Here is a 19063-nt window from a genome sequence, read left to right on the forward strand (position 1 = left end):
CACTTTATCTGGGGTGTGACAAATACCAGTCTAGACTGAAAGTACCCCAGCTGCCAATTTCCACCACTTCTGAAAAGACCTAGATGTATGAAAAAGGACTGTCCCCCATAGAAAGAACCAATTTCACAAACCCACTAGTGAACGGCTAAATTTCTATAACTGGGACCTCAGGGTGCTAGAGTTTTACTCATTAAAAAAAAATCAGCTATCTTTGCTCTTGACAAAAAGGCTACACTGCAATATCCTAAACATTGTTATGTGTATCTTGCCCTGAAGAGAATGTCCTTAAAGTGCAGGATGAGGAGAGGGCAACGTCACTGGGAAGAGTAGCATGCTATGGTTTCAGGGAACATCATTATCATAGCCCTGGATTCTGTGCATCAGGATCAAGGTCATTGTTGCCCGAAAGGGGATGGATGGGGACAATATCCAGCTCAACTACTTTCGGAGCTGGGTGCACTACTACCAGCTGTTCCTGGGGAATGTCTGCAGCAGCTGTCGCAAGGTCGGTGACAGATTTACTCTTCACACACGGAAAGGCTACATTCAACTCTTTCCTTCTTCCTTCTCACAGCACATGCAGATAAAGGGCCTTGGACAATACATAGCTGTAAATCACTTCTGGGGGGCCTCCAGACCTTCTCTTTGCTTTTCTTTATAGGTAGGATAACCTCCTATTCTGAATCTCATCTTCTTAAGACTCCTCTCTTTTACAACTGGTTTGACAGCATCTCTGTTTTCAATGTACTGGCACTTGAAAAATCTATATAATTTGTGCTATAAATAATTTGTGAATACTCTTCTCCCATCTACAGTGACTAGTCTTCATCTCAATCAATCACATCATCATCCGTAAGCACTACTATGTGGCACTCTCGTTCCCCACTCTGGGCACTAGCTGCCATGAGAGGCAGTATCATTTCTTCTAGATGGCATCCAAATTGCCTACCAGCATCATCATTTGATAGCTCATGCATCAGAGCATTGGGATCTCTACATTTATTAGCACTATATTCAAAACAGAGGCAAATATAGTCACAGGCTTCTCTCAGTTCAGAAGCAGACATGCCACCAGGACAGCAGATGACTCCTATGTTAAGGTGAAACAGAATAGCTTCAAGCACAGTGGAGCCAATCCCCCCGCCACCTCACACTCTCCCTTCTCATTAGGATGTGTAAAGTTATGTTCTCTGCCAGATCCAAAAACATCCTGTCCAACACCGTATTTGGCTGTGCAATAAAAATGGGTGGGCCCACAACAAATGTAGTGGTAGCCGCTATTAGTGTCACTCATCCTGACATTCTTACATTCCGAGGTCCTTCTTCTGCATTTTCATGTACAAACACCACCTTGCCCGGACATCTTACAGCTACGGTCTGAACTTGACTGACTCATGTTTCTGCTGCAGTCACCACTATTGGGACCACTGGAAATGCTTTTGGTGGACAAGGACTGCTTGGACAGGAGGAACTAGGACCTTTTTCTCCTTCACCATAGTGCTGTTGTGTTAAAGTAACATTTGTAATACTAGGAGTGAGCTCAGATTCTGTTCTTTCATGGGATGAATCTCATGACCTGTCACTTGACCTTCGTCTATCTCTTGATGTCTGTGTCTTCATCTTTTTATGCCCCCCCACTAGCACACTGTAGACTCATTTAGGTGTGGACAACAACTCCTTCAGCAACAAGGGAGGGAGTACTGTAGCGCCCCATTGGGTGTCCATGGAGAGCTGAATCCAAAGTCGGGGCCAGGGACACCTCCACTTTTTTCTCAGCTGGACCCTTCCAGAGGTGTCTGTGGTGGTGGCCACTCAGGTGGCCTCAGCTACCAGTATTTTAATATCTTTAAAATGTTAACTTGCTATTGTTTGAGGTTTATAATTTGCTTCAAAGATCACTTTATTCTAATAAATTCCATCTGTTTTTAATTTAATTTAAAGCAGCTAACATCACAAAAATAAATTTGAGGTAGCTAAAATATTTAAATGTAAGTTGTGACACCATTAAAATCCTAGAGGAGAACATAAGCAGGAAAATCTCAGACATTTCACACAGCAATATATTCACTAATATGTCCCCTAGAGCAAGAGACATAAAGGAAAGAATAAACAAATGGGATCTCATCAAAATAAAAAGCTTCTGCATGGCTAAAGAAAAAAGTATTAAAATAAAAAGAGAACCAACCATATGGGAAAATGTATTTGCCAATGATACCTCAGACAAGGGTTTAATCTCCAAAATATATAAAGAACTCACATGACTCCACTCTAAGACAAGCAACACAATTAAAAATTGGGCAAAGGACTTGAACAAACACTTCTCCAAGGAGGACATACAGAGGGTCCAGAGACACATGAAAAGATGTTCAGTATCGCTATCCATCAGAGAGATGCAAATTAAAACCACAGTGAGATTCCACCTCACACTGGTCAGAATGGCCATTATAAAAAAAAAGCAACAAACAACGAGTGTTGGAGAGGTTGTGGAGAAAAGGGAACCCTAATGCACTGTTGGTGGGATTGCAGACTGGTGCAACCACTATGGAAAACAGTATGGAATTTCCTCAGAAAAACGAAAAATGGACCTGCCTTTTGACCCAGCAATTCCACTGCTAGGATTATATCCTAAGAACCCTGAAACAGCAATCCAAAAGAACCTATGCACCCCAATGTTCATAGCAGCACAATTCACAATAGCCAAGAGTTGTAGGCAACCTAGGTGCCCATCAGTAAATGAATGGATCCAAAAAACTGTGGTACATTTACACAATGGAATTCTGTGCAGCAGAAAGGAAGAAGGAGCTTTTACACCTTGCAACAGCATGAATGGAACTGGACAGCATTATGCTAAATGAAATAAGCCAGACTGTGTGTGACAAATACCATATGATCTCACCTTTAACAGGAACCTAATCAACAAAACAAACTAGCAAAATATAACTAAAGACACTGAAACTGAGAACAGGCTGACAGTGACCAGAGGCAAGAGGGGAGGGAATTTCAGGGGAAAAAGGTGAAGGGTTTGCAGGAACAAGTATAAAGGACACATGGACAAAAACTAGGGGTGTCAAAACAGGAGGGAAGTGGGAAGGGCTAGGGGTGGGCTGAGATGGAGGGAAAAGGCAGAAAAATATACTTAAACAGCAATTTAAGTTTTAAAAATTAATTTTTAAAAAAGCAGCTAACATTTACTGAGGACCTATTGTGTATGGTCCTAGGACTAAAAATACAAAATTGGCACACCCCTTGCTCTGTGCAAATTTAAAACTTGTTGGCAAATACAGACTTCTTAGAGAATGAAATTATCATCAGAGCAGAGCCATTATATATTTAGTTCCATCTCTAAAAGTGGTTATAACTTTCAGTAATGATAATTACAAAACAACAAATTTTATTGATCTTTGACTCAAAGTACAAAATTAAAACATTATATAAAATTGTACATAACTTAAGGTCTTTTTATAATTAGTTAGAATTACTCTGCATGTTCAAATCTTCTAATATGATTATATTTATTTTGTGTGTTTACTTGCTTGCTTGCCTTTTTTCAACTTTGTTTAATCTACCCCACCAGGGTGTTTTGTGATTGAGTAAGAGGGTAGGCTGTTGAACCTGGGAAACAATAAAATTTTTCTGTCAATGGAAAATTATCTAGGTTGTAAGAAAACATATGTATTTTTCTGAACCTAGCAAGGGGAAAAATATATAAAAATGAAGCAGCTCACTGTAATGTAAACTGAGATGGACTGAGGGAAAAAGTGAAGTTCAAGTTTTCTGATTCCATAATGTAATTATCCACTAGAAATATGTGGGTCATTTTTTGACCACAGAAACTCCAAGGGCACTTATACTCTTTCTAACACAATGTATTTGTCTTATGTTCTAGACAATTCCAGTTTCCTTGTGTGAATTACTCTCCCCCTTCTTAGCTCTCAGGTCCTTGTATACCTCTCCTCCAGTCTTGGTACCAGCTCACCTACCACAGCCCCTCATTCCCGTGGTTCTACCTCAGCCTTGTCATTTCCAACTTAGGTGACTGTTCCAAATCTTCATTCGGGGCATGCCTCACTTTGGCCAGCATCTTCTTTCTTTCCAGCTTCCTCAGTCTAACATTCCAGATCCACCAATCCTTCTGCAGCACCATGACCTACAATCTGTTAATCCTGTTCCTGCTCCTCTTTACCTTAAAGAACTCAGCAGCTTCAGTCATTATCTTCTCTATACCCTGAATTTCCTGTTCTCTTTCTTTTATCATTTTGTTACACTGATCTGAAAAATGAAGGTGAGAGATGCTGAGGATTTATAATATACCTCATTGGTACAGAGAGCTAGGAAAACACAAGCCTACCTTCCTGGCATGTTGAGACGTAAGTGACTCGATTTTCATTTTATTGAGAGAAAACTGATTCTCAGGGGACTAAGTGTCTTGCTCAATGAGATGGTTAATTTTACATTTTGACTTGACTGAACTATGGAATGCCCGAGAGCTGAAAAACATTATTTCTGGATGGGTCTGTAAGGGTGTTTCTGGAAAAGATTAACATTTGAGTGGTAGACTAAGTAAAGGCCACCCTCAGGTGTGCAGATGGGCATCATCTAATCCACTGAGGGCCTCAGTAAAACAAAAAAGCAGATTAAGTGTGAATTTATTTCTTGCTTGTGCTGGAACATCTATTTTTTCCTACCCCAAGACACTGGCCTGCCTGGTTCTGGGATCTTTGGATTTGAACTGGAATTATGCCACCACCTCCTCTGTGCCTCCAGCTTTTGGATATCAAATTGTGAGACTTCTCAGCCTCTATAATCACATGAGCCAATCTCTCATAATAAATCTCTTTCTACATATCTATATCTATATATATACATCCATATCTGTATCTATCTATCTATCTATATAGATATATTTTATTGGGTTTGTTTTTTTTGGAGAACTGTGATATACCCAATATCAAAACAAATAAGGCACTGAGTCATAATTTAAAATCCAGCTTCCTCGAGGAGACAAAACTTGGTGGAAAGACTACCATTTTAGGAATCTAGAAAGTCCTAGATTGCAATTAAAAAACTATGAATTAGTTTAACAGATTAAAAGCAGTTAGAAAAGTAACTGGAAGATAATAGGCACTATGTACATGTTAACTCTGTTGAAATTATTAAAGGTAATGTATTTTCACCAATTTGTTCATTTAAATAGAAGACAGAGTCAACATCTTGGCTTTAGAAATTATTGTGTTAGGATCTTCAAATTCAAAACAGATCACCATATAGTAAGAACGACTGATGAGCAATTATAGAGGAAGAGAGAGATAACAGAGGAAAGCAGGGGAAGGGCCAAGTCAAGGGTCATGTATATGAAGGACCTATGGACAAAGACAACACGAAAGGAGGATTGAATGGGGGGGTGGGCAGGGCAGGGGAGAGCAATGGGGGAAAATTAGGACAACTCTAACTGAACAACAATGACAAAAAATTTTTTTAAATGGTAAGTATGCAAATATGATGGAAACAAAGACTAAGAAGGGTATCCAACCCAACCAGGGGTAGAGGGGAAAGCCACAGTCAAGGAAGTTTTCAGGAAAACCTAGCAGAGCACCAGGCACAGTGTAGGGAACCAACAAATGATAAATACGCAGTAAATGTTATCACTGTTATTCATGTTTTTCTTTTCGTGGATTTTTAAGCTTATTGCACTTTTATTTAAATCTAGCTACATTCCCATTGTTCACTCTTAGACTAGGCCAACAAAATTCTCCCTACACTGTTGGTTTTTATCTGAACTTTTGACAGAAAGCTGGGAAGGGGGTAAAGGACAGGAGGAAAAAGTTAAGAAAGGCAGGTAGAGAGTAATCCTGTCAGCACCCGCAAGAGGCACGCTGTTTAACTCAGAGTGCCTTTGAAGTGAAATCTCAGAGAAATAAACTAAATATTAAAAGGAATGAGGAGATTTGAGATTTATTATAGGGATACAGAAATTTCTTAGAATCCAAGTGCTGAAATAAAGGTATTTCCAAACTTAAAGCAAAGAAAATGTAAAAAACACAGTAAAGTATCAACTGCAGCAGACACTCCCCTCACCTCCTAGGGCCACAGGGTCCCTTTCATGCTCGCTGTCCAACTCATCTCTCTCCCCAACAGCTGCCCCAATTTATTTTATTGCCTTGTTAAAGGCAATTTATTACCAACAGCTACAACTCTATTTACTGAACTCTCAGTCTTAGGACCAGCCATTTAATGACTATTGTATCAATATTTCTAAGCTAAATTTCTCAAGGGGAAAATTCTCACAATCCTAGTAAAATCCTGGGATGGTGATAAAATAGCAAAACAAGAAGGGTCTCTGCCCACAAAGAACTCAGTGTTTATTGGGAAAGAGCTGCCCAATAAATTATTCATTCATATGAATTTCTTCTTCCCACAAGTCTTTTTTGATCATCCACTGTTAATCTACCAGTGTGTGAATGCAGAGGATACCATCATAAACAGAAACAGTCTCTGTTCTTAGAGAACTACTGAAGTTGACTGTTTAGAGGAGTCAGACTTTAATCAAGACTTTAATTCCAGTGCCACACTTGAATAGATAAATATTAGAACACACTGTAAAGGAGAAGTTCATGGTGCTGTACAGCATCTAATGCACTTGCCCTTGTCAAGGAAGTCAGGAAAATGTTATTGAACATGGAGCAATTGAGCTGAAATACAGGCACATGGGAGGAACCCAACAAGAAGAGGAAGAACATTGTATGTAGCAGAAAAAACAGTCTGCAAATTCCGTGGCAGAAGAAAAGGGGGGTCAACCAAGGAAATATAAAAACCCACTGGGACTGGTCCATGGAGTGTAAGCATATGAGAAGCAAAGGTATAGCTCAGCCACATCCCACTTTGTAGACCAGGAAGAATAACTGTAACATTTGACATTTTTAGGGTGTAAGTTAACAGTGATATCATCCAATTTATGCTTTGAAAACATAACTTTGGCTGCAGTACTGAGAAGGGATTAGAAGGGATTGGAGGTGTGACGGTAAAATTCAATGTGTTAACTCGGCCAGGATATGTGTCCAGTTATTTAAATACTAGTCTAGGTGCTGCTCTGAGGGCATTTTGTGCATGTGATTAATATCTAATATCTGTTGATTTAAAGTAAGGGAGGTTACCCTCCACTCTGTGTGTGGGTCTCATCTCATCATTAGAAGAACTTAAGAGAAAAAACTGAGGTTTCCTAGAGAATAATGACCTCATCCTCAAGACTTACATAGAAATGCTGCCTAAGTTTCTACCCTGATGGTCTTCCCTACAGATTTCAGCCTTGAGACTGTAACATCAACCCCAATCAGTTTCCAGCCTGCCACTGGACTTCCCTGTGGACTTCAGACTCGCCAGCCCCCACAGCTGTGAAAGCAGATTCCTCAAAATAAGTGCATACATTTCACTGGAGAATCCTGACAACTACGACTGATACGAGGGACCAAAAATAACTTCTTACTCAAACCAGCAAGGGTTTATTGCAAGTTGGATATCCTTGATGATAGATATTAAGAAAAATTGCCAAATTTCAGAAAAATTTAGTAAGTGAAGTCAACAGAATTTGATGATGAATTGGATGTGGAAGAAACTTAGAAATGAGTGGGTTAAGGCAAAACATGGCATTTCTGGTTGACCCTAACTGGATTGATTATAGTGACACGTATCAAAATGAGTTCTGCTTGATTGTAAAGATTCCTCCAAGATTCTCTAGAGAAGAAGGGCCAGAGACAAGATGGTAGGCTACACCTGTCTGGAACCCAGAGAAGAAGAATGGGCTGGAGATCCTTGTGTGCATCTCAATACAACCAATGACTGATGCACTGGTGTGTAAGAGGCAACCTGGGCAGGAAAGAGAGAGAGAAATAAAGAGGCCCAGGGTCAAACTGAGAATCTTTTCAACACTAACAGGTCTTGGGTCCAGTGCCATTCCTGGTTCAAATAGGAAGGAAGGAAGGAAGGAAGGAAGGAAGGAAGGAAGGAAGGAAGGAAGGAAGGGAGGGAGGGAGGGAGGGAGGGAGGGAGGGAGGGAGGGAGGGAGGGAGGGAGGGAGGGAGGAAATCCAGGTCTCTTTTCCAAATTTCACCCTAAAGTTAACGAAATTTTAGCTAAAAGAGTGAAAACCAAGCTTGTGAGGCAAACTTGTCCACACTGACCAACTTAATCAAATTTTTAATACAGGGTGGGGGAAAAGTAGGCTTACAGTTGTACATATGCCAAACAGTTCATTCTTGTATTATTATTCATTAATTATTGCATTACATATTTTCCATCTGAACAACTGTAAACCTACTTCTGCCCCACCTTGCATATTGCTTTCCCTAAAGATACTTCATAGGTAAAAGTAAACTCAATGGTTTCCTCTTTCATGAAGCCCTCCTGATCACTCTTCTCTCTCTTACTTGAAAGTACATCCTTTGAGCATATATCTCTACTAGAACAGCTAACGTTTTCCTACCTGTCTTTCCCAGTATATTTTTTGACTCATAGTTACTGAGGACAGTAACTATAGCATTCATGTCAGTATCCCCACTATTCTCTTGGCATTTCCTAGATGCTCAAAAACTGGTATGACATCAATAAGCACAGGAAATCTCAGCAGCGGTTACTTATTTCACCACAGCTATCACCACTAATTCCACCAAGGTACAAATACGGCAGCAGCCCTGAAATTCCACTTCCAAGCCAACCTTCTGAAAGGCATTTTGGACAAAACACAAAGAGAAATAAAACCTACATTCAACCTGTGCATTTTTCATCCTAAATGTGTTTTCATTAATGATACCATTTGAATCAGTATTTTGTGGATCATTCCAAAAATTTCCTTTGCTTCTGATTTCAGTGATCCATCGCTTAGACAATAAAAAGCCTCGTGTGATGGCTCAGTTACACCAGAAAGACAGAACCCAGGAGTTTGGCAATAATAATAGAAAGGAAGGGGCACTCTGGGCGCTGTGGCAACTGATCACCGTCCAAGGAAAGACAAGGATTTGAAGGCATGCATTCGGTGCTTGGCCACTGAGGTTAGCAGTAAACGATTTATAGAAACGCCCCAAAGTGACCCACCCCCGCTAACAACCTTCCCCAAATCTGTCAGGTCCTGTGTGTTCAAAATAAGAATTGTATGTGCCACAGGTCTACTCGAGGTCATTGAATACCCTCTTTTGTAACTGCATGGATGGCTTTAAAAGTACAAATCAAGGGGAAACTGCAAGATGTGTTTTCTACGTCAAACAAATTAAACAGCTTCTTCGGTGTTTTCTTGTTGTTGTTTTGTTTGTATTTTGGATCTTTGTTTTTTTAAGACAGAATCAGCTTCAATGCGATGGGGGCATTGAACGTGTCAGGCAGAATGTTATCAAAAGAAGTGGTTTAAAACCTCTGCTGGGGGAGCATATATTTTGATGCCTGACTGTCCTTGTCTTACATGAAAGTATTTGGTTTAGACAAAAATTTACTTTGACCCAGAAATGGCAGGCACACACAATTAATATAAAAACAACTCTAGACCTTGGAATAGAGGACTTTGAACCCTTTGATTAAAGTCAGTTCAAATGAACTGACTATGTATTGCTTTTTAAAGAAACCCCAATTTGTAAACCAGGAATACAATCCTTTCACTGGGTCCTCTGAGAACATAGCAAAACTGGAAGTCGAATCTCAAGTATTCTTTTGGTCCCCGGAAGACCACTAAATCCGTTGCTGTGGCAAAGACAGCTGTCCTCATTGCCAGACTAAAATTTTTAAGCAATTAACTGAATCTCTCTCTCTCTCTCTCTCTCTCTCTCTCTCTCTCTCTCTCTCTCCCTACACCCCCCAACAAAGCAATTCACAAGAAAATGAAAGCAAAATCATTCTTGTTTGAGACTTGAGATAATTGGCTACCCAGGGCTATCTTTTCCCCGTATTTCTGTTTTGCCTGAAGCTAACTCCAACTATGAGTAAAAACTCCCATGCATGGTAAAGAAATCCAGTCCTTTCTGATTTTAATCAAACAAACACAACATTTCATATGTAAGACTTTAGCAACCACTGGATAACAAATACACCCTTTCAGTGGGTGAGACGTGCAAATCCCAGGCAAGTTTCCTATCTGACTTGCTATCTGTAGATACTTATGATGTAGTGCCTTAAACTCAGCAGCTGTGGGCTCTGTGCAGGGAACTAGGAGCTGGGGCCATTTGACCAAAGGAAAAATGCTGCAGAAAGAACTTTTCCACCTCTTGCCTTTCTGTTCTCTCATTTCTCTAGACACAAATTCCTATAGGCTCCTGCAGAGCCTGGAGGCATTTGTCTGAAAGGTGGAGGCACATCCTCAGAAGGGAGTAGCAGTGAAATAAACTACCCCAGCCCCAGGAGGGCTCCAGGAGGAGACTAGGGAACTAATTGCAGGGTGGAAGGTGCTGCAAAAGAAGGGAGCTCCCAGCTACGTGCACAGTCATTTGTTAGCCTCCAGCAGGCAGACGACCAGGGAGCAAACAGAAGCATGGAAGATGGTGAGTGAGTGAGGGGACCCAGGGAGAAGGAAAGCGGCGGGCTGTGGGTACAGGAGTGACAGTGGCTGGGGCTGGGGTCCCCGTCATTGCCTTTCTCTCTAAAGAATGCACTTCCAGGAAAAGGGGTCAATGTTCAGAATAGAGAATCCTACTCAATGTGTGCCCATTCTGTGTTTTGGTTTTGCATATATTTTATGTCTCAACACCATGGAGAGGGCCAGCCAGCCCACCTGCATCCTGATAGATTTTACACTTTTTCACTCAATATAAACCATGACAGCTTCCTCCCAGAACACTGCAAGTCCAAGACATTTCCATTTGACAAAGCTCCTGATATACTATGAAATGAAGAAGTATACAATAAGGTTATGAAAATGGGACCCTATATTCAATGCTCATTTTTAAAAATTGAAGGCATAACATGAGCACCTCTTCCAATATCCTCTAAGCAGACACAGATTGGGAGTGTATATGCAACCTGACTTGCAAACAATGCCCAAGTAGAGAAAAGGAGACTTGTGCAAATTAGGACACCTCCTTCCGGCCTTCCCTACCACACTGGGCCCACTGAGAGAGACACTGAATCTGGGCACCAGGAAAGCCTCCTCAACTGAGTCAAAGATAGGCCCTGTGGGGGTAGGTGGGGTGGGACTGATCCCAGGAACCCCAGGTGATGACTTGATGAGGCAAAGCCCTCTGATCCTGCCCAATGTGAGGGAGAACCGGCCTCTGGGAGCTGCTTGTTACCTCCGCCTGAGAAAGTCACTTCGTAGTCACCTTGCATCTCTCAACGCAGGGGTCCCTACTGGATAGGACTGTTTGCAGCAGGGGAATCTGAACACCATCCCCAACTGTTGCCCCTCAGCCTGCAGAGTCGAATTCATCACAAGGCCTGCTCAGAAACGTAAATGTTCATTCTATCGGTGCCGCAAAGGTGATACGAAAAATGGTGATACCTGGCTTTATTGATCTGTGTCCCAGGTATGTGCTGACAGGTGCTTGCAGCAGTGGCGAGCTGTGGAGACCAACAGCCTGGGTAACAAATCCCACACCCTCACTTACTGTTCGTATTCCATCATTCCGTGTCTTCGTTTTCTCGTCTGTAAAAGAGATAATTGCAGCACTTACTGATCAGGGTCACCAGGGGAATGAAAAGAAAGTTCACGTGAAGGAATCTAGGAGAAGGCCAGGGACCTAGTGAGCAGTTACTAGGAGTCAGCTGCTATTATGATGAATCCACTCTGCACAGGGAGACTTTTGGCCATGTGGGCTGGGGTTCCAGTTTAAGAATTTAACTGAGACTTGGGTTAGTTAAGGAAGGTGTCTGTGTTGTGTGATGCACAAAAAAGCAGACAGAGGCTCAAACACATCTGTCAGATGTGAATGTCTGCTACACGGATTATCATCTATTTTCCCACACCGTGGACAGGAGCTCTCACAGAAAACTCGGGAATGACTGCAAAAACTGATGTAAAAAAAATCAGCACTTTTCACTTCTCTTAGAACACAAGAACACAGCAAGCTGGGAAGTCGATTTTGCTCTCTTTCCATCAGCTCCCCTTTCGTCTCCTCTGTCTCTTACCCTTCTCTCTTTGGCCTCTTTCTCTAATGATAAAATGATCAGACGTAACACAAAATGCAAATTATATATTATTGCCTTAAATTGTTCCAGTTCATTTAGCTCACCATGAGCATTCATTATAGTTAATTATTATAACAGATTTTTATTATTCATAATTATTTTTCATGTTGCAATGATCATCAATTTTAAAAATTCTGGTCATCATGAGTCACCATGCATGCTCATCAGGGATTTTTTTTCTTCTTCTTTCCTTACAGAACACTTAGATGCTCATTATCATCAATATATTTGTGGGTCGTTATTATTCACACCCAATAAAGCTCTTTGGGGGTATGCAGCGTGACTTCACAAATGCAGCGCTTCTCAGCCCTAATGACAAACTGATGCTCTGCTTCATTTTAGAAAATCAAATTAACCACCTCTGATTAAAGGTACGGCAGACTTTACGGTGCTAATTGTGTCAGGTTTGTGACTCCGGGCAGAGAGAGGCATTTCCTTAACTCATCACTCTGCAGGAACTACATATTTTTAAAAGATCATCCTCGCAAATTGGTGCACTAGGCAAATGTAAGCATTTCCTAGGAATGAGAAAATGATGAGCAAAATCTCTCCATGAGGCAGGGAAGTGTGTTTTTATGATCAGCGATCAAAATCAGAAAGCAGTGAGTGCAAATCTTGGGCCACATAAAACAAATCTTATTTTCGCTATTTTCTTTATGTCAACTTGGTTGTGGTTAAGTAAGGCATTCCTTGACTAGGCCATGGGAATTTCAGCTCTTCTTGGTGCATTCTTGCAGAGCCAGTGGCACCTGAAGGATAAATTCTACCCCTTGAGGTTGAGCTGAGAGCAGGGACTCACTGCGGAGGCATCAGGCAAGCACCTTTGGTGACCTGTCTCCAACAGTTTGGTTCCTCTGCCATGTCTGGTACAGAAATCCTCGATTTAGCTGAGTGTCCTGAACAGAAGACCCATCCTTGCAATGCCCCCTTGAGCAGTTTCTCCCAGGTGCTACCACATCCTCAGGTGTCATTTTAAGGGGTACAATTCCCAATCTTCAGCTAGACCTACAGCATGCACTTCTCAGTGTGCAGGAATTCACTGAGAGGCAATCTCTTCTCTGTGCTCTCACTTCAGGAAATCTCTCCTGCTGAAGGACATTGATCTAAATGTTCATGATTCCTAAATGTGGGATCACAAGTTCTGAGCTACTCTCTGAGCTTCAGCCTCTATACTTTCTCAATATCTCCTCCTATGCATCTAATTAACATCCACAATTTTGCATGCGTAAACAGAAACACTGCTTTTCTTCCCAAAACCTGCACCTTTAAAGTGTCCACACTTCAGTAAATGGCTCCTCATCCCCTCACTCACTGACCTAGGCCTGAGAGCCCCATCCTTGGCTCCCTTCCTTCCCACTGCTCAGCAGCCTCTCAGGCAATCCGCTGACCGCTGCCTCCAGACTATGGCCAGCACCTGACTACTTCTGACCACCTTTCACCATAAAACCCTCACCCAAGTGCCATCATCTAACACCTGGACATCTCACACCTTGTCTCTCAGCATTGACTCTTGCTCATACTCCATCCTCTCTGCAAGGCAGACAGATTTTGCTAAAACATACATCAGATGATGTCACACACTGGCTCCCAACCCTCTAGTTACTTTTCATCACACTGAGCCCCCAAACAAGACCATATGCGACCTGGCTGCTGGTTTCCTCATCTACTACCGCATCCCTTTCGCTCCTGCCCCCTCATCTGCAAGGCTCCAGCCAGGGAAGCCTCTTCCCCTCCTTAAATAAAGTTTATTTGTTGGGCTGTCACTGTTTATTGGTCCAGGTGTCATCACAGAACCCTCTACAGGTTTTTTTTTTTTTTTTCATTTAATCCTCACAATAGCTTTGAAAGTAGGTAGTATTATTATTGCTGTTTGACAAATGGAAAAATAAAAGGAATGCTTAGAAAACAAATGTTGTTCTGTGACAGATCAGGGTGAGAGGAATAGGAGAAGGAAAAGAATTAGAACACAGTTGGTACGTGAGCATCCTGACGTGATTGCTTCTGAGTCAGGCACTCTCGGTTGGGTGTGTTTGCTACATTGCAAAGCCTTCTGTCACACGTGGTCGGTTGTCCTGCCCGCACTGGCTTCATGACAGATACTCCTCTTTTACTCAGTCAATTAGAAATCACTGCCAGCCAGATCAATCAGTGAAATGATCAGCTAAAGTGATGTGTAACCGAATGACTATGTTTGCACTAATTTTTTTTTTCCTTTTTCTTCTCTGAATTGGCAGGTCACATCAATCAGAAGAAATTGCTAGCCCTGAGGAGCCAAAGCTTAAGTTGTTTCTCTGTGCTCCTTCCAGGGAAAAGTTAAAAATCACCCACCACAAAACTCACTGCCACTTCTGCTGCATTGCCGAAGTCAAATGCAAGACAGGCAGGGAGAAGGCAGCTTTATTAAGCAAATAATTCATTAGAGTTTACTGTGTACCAGACACTTTACTTAATATTAAGTAATTTAATCTTCTTGACCATCCTTAAGGCACATTATTAACCCCATTTTACAGATGAAGAAACTGACTGGCATAGAGGTTAAGTCACTGAGAGCAAAGCAGACATCCAGTGGGTGCTGAGGCCAGAATCACTCAAGACTGTTCAGCTCTCAGGCACTTTTCAACCTCAGACCCTCTGCCATCAGATCATGTACCTCAGCTCCCAGTGGTCCTTTTGGACATTCAGCCATCTGGAAACACAGCTGCAAGTCCTGAAGTCCAGTGGGGGCCCAGGCAGTGAGATGGCTTTGTAGAAGAGTTCTTCCAAAGTTATCTGCAAGATCACAGCTCCTCATTTGCAGAATCGCTCTCTGTTCCTTCAGTGGGCCAGGCTAGCTCTACTGATGGAAGATAGATGTGCCATTTCATTCATTCTTCTGTTTGGCTCTTTTTGCCTTCCTTGATTCAAAATTACTGTGAGCATCACATAGTAGGAAAGAGCATGGTCACTGGAGTCAAGCAAATGTGGATGCAGGTGGTCCATGCTTTTGCATTTAAAAGCTGCAGCTGCCTCACTTTCTTCATCCATGCATCCATCGAAGGACACTTGGGTTGTTTTCCGTGCTGAGTACTGTGGTTCAGGTTTCAGTGAACATGGTGGGCAGGTATCTCAAGATACTGATTTCATTTCCTTTGGATGTATACCCAGAAGTGAGACTGTGCTTCACATCAGAGCTGGGGCTCTAAACACTTTGAAGAACCTCCACACTGTTTTCCACAGTGGCTACACCAATTTACATCCCCACCAACAGTGCACAAGCATCCTTTTATCCTACATCTTTGCCAACATTTATCTCTTCTGTTTTTGATGATAGCCACACTAACAGAGATGAAATCTGTTCACAGTAAGAGGTGAAATCTCATTGTGGTTTTGATTTGCATTTTCCTGATGATTAGCGATGTTGAGCACCTTTTCATATACCTATTGGCCATTTGTATATCTTCTTTGGAAAAATGTCTATTTTTTGGTATGTACATACATGTATGCACATATATATGAGTAGCTTTTAGCCATAAATAAAGAAGGAAATTCTGTCATCTGTAACATCATGAATAAGTCTGGAGAATATTATGCTAAGTGAAAAAAGCCAGAGAAAAACAAATACTGTATGGAATCACTTATATGTGGAATCTAAAAAGAAAAATTTTAAAGGCCTATTTTATAAAAGTGGAAAATAGAAAAGACTTGAGTGGTAGTTGCCAGGGGCTGAGGAAAGGGGAAAATGAGGAGATGTGGGTCAAAGAGCACAAATTTTCAGTTATAAGAAAAACTCTGAGGGTCTTATGTGCAGTAAGATGATTATAGTTAATAACATAATAATACATACTTGAAAGTTGCTACGAGTAGATCTGAAGCATTCTCACCACAAAAAAGAAAGAGTTAACTATATGAAGTGATGGATGTGTTATCTTCCTCTGAATAATCATTCCACAATGTATCTGTATATGGTATCATTATGTTGCACACTTTGAATAGCCAGTTATTCCTTAATAAAGCTGCAGATGTCATGAGGACAACATTGCTTTTTTTTTTAAATCCTCATGCTCTTGATCTATAAAATGGGCATGTGTTTGTATGTATAACATGGTGAAGGTTAAATAAAATCATACAGGTAAAAATGCCAAGTACAGTGCCTAACTCTACAGATACTGACTTTATTAGCAGCCTTTGTTACAAGCTAGAGAGGAGATGGGGTAGATTAGACACATCCCTGTCACTAGGCAGGTAGACACTTCAGGACTGAATACTGGGACCCAGGTCACACAGTACTTTGGGGACACCGAAAATAATGAGCAACCTGAGGGAAATAAAGGCAGCAGAAACAGCTCGTGAAAGTTCAGGCATGCATTTTCAGGGTGGGTTTTAATAGTTGTGTCAGAAATAGGGGATCTTTGATCAGATAAAGTAGGGGCTGTGGAAAGAACATTAACCTGGAACTCTCTAACGGGTGCCTCTCCTCAGCAACGGAACGAGATCCGCTTCCACTATGCTAGGCTCTCATTGCGGGGAGTGTTAGGGGTGGTTGGCTAGCCATCTCTCAAAAACCAGACACACAAACAAGTGGTGACAGGCATCTCTCTTTGCATGCTTGCTTCTCAGCTGTGATATTATTTCACACGGATCCTTTAGCCACTTTGAGAGTCAAGCTTCTCTGCAAAAATAAAAAAACAGAATTACACACTCAGAAGGAGATGAACATCCTGTGTAATTGCAAGTGTAGAGGATTTTAAAAGGTTCACCTATTCATTCCACAACTACTTAGTGAATGTCTACTGTGTGCCAGAAATGGCCTAGGTGTCATGGTACAACAGTGAACACAACACTAGCCTTGCACTCACGGAGCTTATGTTCTAGTGACAAGAGGTAAAAACAATAAATACCCAAAGTTATGGGAGCATAGGATGCTTTGTGGCAATCAGTGCCCTATGCACAATAAAACAGATCAGGGGAAGCGGGAACACTGAGGTGGGCTGCTGCTGTATATAAGATGAGCAGGAAAGGTATCCACAGATCATGAAGTTGTGAGCCAGAGAAGAACATCCAGATATCTAGGAGCTGACTAGACAGAATGAATCCTGGGAGCTACATGAAAATGATAGGGTAAACAGGAGACAATGATCAATCTTTTAAATGTTGCTGGGACGTGAAATAATAATAAATAGAGACATTGACATTAAGAACAAACTGACAGTAAACAGAGGGGAAGTGAGAAGAGATAATGGGGGAGGGGGGAGGGTTTTCAGGAACATGTGTAAAGGACACATGGACAAAAGCAAAGAGGGGTAGGATCAAGGGTGGGAGGTGGGGATGGCTGGGATGAGGGGGAGCGGTGGGGGGAAATGGAGTCAACTGTACTTTAACAACAATAAAAAATGGGAAAAAAAGGAAGACAAATACCATATGATCTCACCTATAAATGGAACCTAATCAACAAAATAAACAAGCAAGCAAAATAGAACCAGCAACATCAACATAAAGAACAAATTGACAGTAACCAGAGTGGAGGGTGGAGAGGGATAATGGGGAGAAATAGGGGAAGGGCCATCAAGGAACTTGTATAAAGGACACATGGACAAAGCTAAAGGGGGCAGGTTTGAGGGTGGGAGGCAGAGATGGGTGGGGCAGGGAGTGTGATGGGGTGAAAATGGAGACAATAGTACTTAAACAACAAAAAATAAAACAAAACATAAAAAGTTAAAAAAAGTATCAGAGACATCCCCCAAAATACATAAATACTGGAGCTGATGATGAGAAAGTAACTGGGGCAGGTGAACTGCAATGAGTTGCTGTAGTGGAGTGATAGGGATGTGATCTGATGGGCGTGGCCTCAAGAAAGGATGGAGGGGAGAGGAAGCAGATAATGAGTACAAATAACTCCCTGAGGGGTGCTGTAAGGGGAGCAGAGAAATGGGGCTGTATGGAGAGAAAATGGAGAGAAATTGAAGTCAAGGAGTCTTTTCTTCTTTTTCCTTGTCCTTTCTGAAAGATGGCATCTATTGTAGCACATCTATATGCTGATATAAACAATCCAGCACAGAGGAGAGGATTGCTGGAAATTTCCTTTAAGTACAGGAGATGGGAGGGGACCCAGTCCCCAAGGGTGGGGTTGGCCTCAAAGAGAAATGTGGATGACTCCTCCCCTGTATTGGGAGGGAGTGCAGAGTAAATTGGGCTGGCATCCAAAGAAAGGAGAGGGTCTGATTCTTTTCTTCCTGATGTTTTCATAAAACAGAGAGCAAGTTTAATAGCAAAGACTTGGCATGGGGTGGGGAGTGAGCACAGAAGGCTTAGGAAAGTGAGAAGATATAAAATAGTCATCTAGGATCATGGAAGATTAAACAGAGCTGGGTGATCAAACTATATAGCAGGTGGGCCAAATCCCGCCCACTGCTTGTTTTGTCCACACTTTTGTTGGAGGACAGCCACGTCTGTTCATGCATGTTCTGCCCATGGCTGCTTTCCGGCTGGATGACTGAATCGTGACAGAAATCCTGTGGCTACCAAAGCTTAAAATTATCCTTTCTACCTGGCCCCTTCCAGAAAACATTGGCCAACCCCTGGTCTAGAGAGTTGAGCTGGATTTTGAAACAGAGTTAAGAGTCACAAGGTCTCAGTCATCAATTTAAAGGGACCAGTAAATACAGATGTGACTGTGCGTGGAGGTGGTGGCAGGGGGTGGGGACTGAGAAAGGGAAATTTTCTCTGGACACCTTCAACTGTTCAAGCACAAGAGTGGGAAGGGAAGAGAGTTGGAATTAACCAGGGTGGGTGTTCAGCCAGAAACACACCATAAAGGGAAAGATTAAGAGAGGGTTGAGAAGGGTATAAAGGACTGAGTAACGGACCTTGGAATCTATGCTGATTAAGTGAGGTCATGAGGGGATGAGGGACAGTAAAAGGAAGTATCACT

General features: G+C 41.8%; 1 pseudogene; it reads right to left on the bottom strand.

The window, feature by feature from the left end:
• Window positions 1-358: 358 nt before the first annotated feature.
• Window positions 359-1714, bottom strand: LOC119054292 (BTB/POZ domain-containing protein 10-like; annotated as a pseudogene).
• Between the last annotated feature and the right edge of the window lie 17349 nt (window positions 1715-19063).

Source organism: Artibeus jamaicensis, unplaced genomic scaffold (assembly GCF_021234435.1).
Source record: "Artibeus jamaicensis isolate MK-2021 breed Jamaican fruit bat unplaced genomic scaffold, CSHL_Jam_final contig_76, whole genome shotgun sequence".
In the NCBI taxonomy this organism is placed as follows: domain Eukaryota; kingdom Metazoa; phylum Chordata; class Mammalia; order Chiroptera; family Phyllostomidae; genus Artibeus; species Artibeus jamaicensis.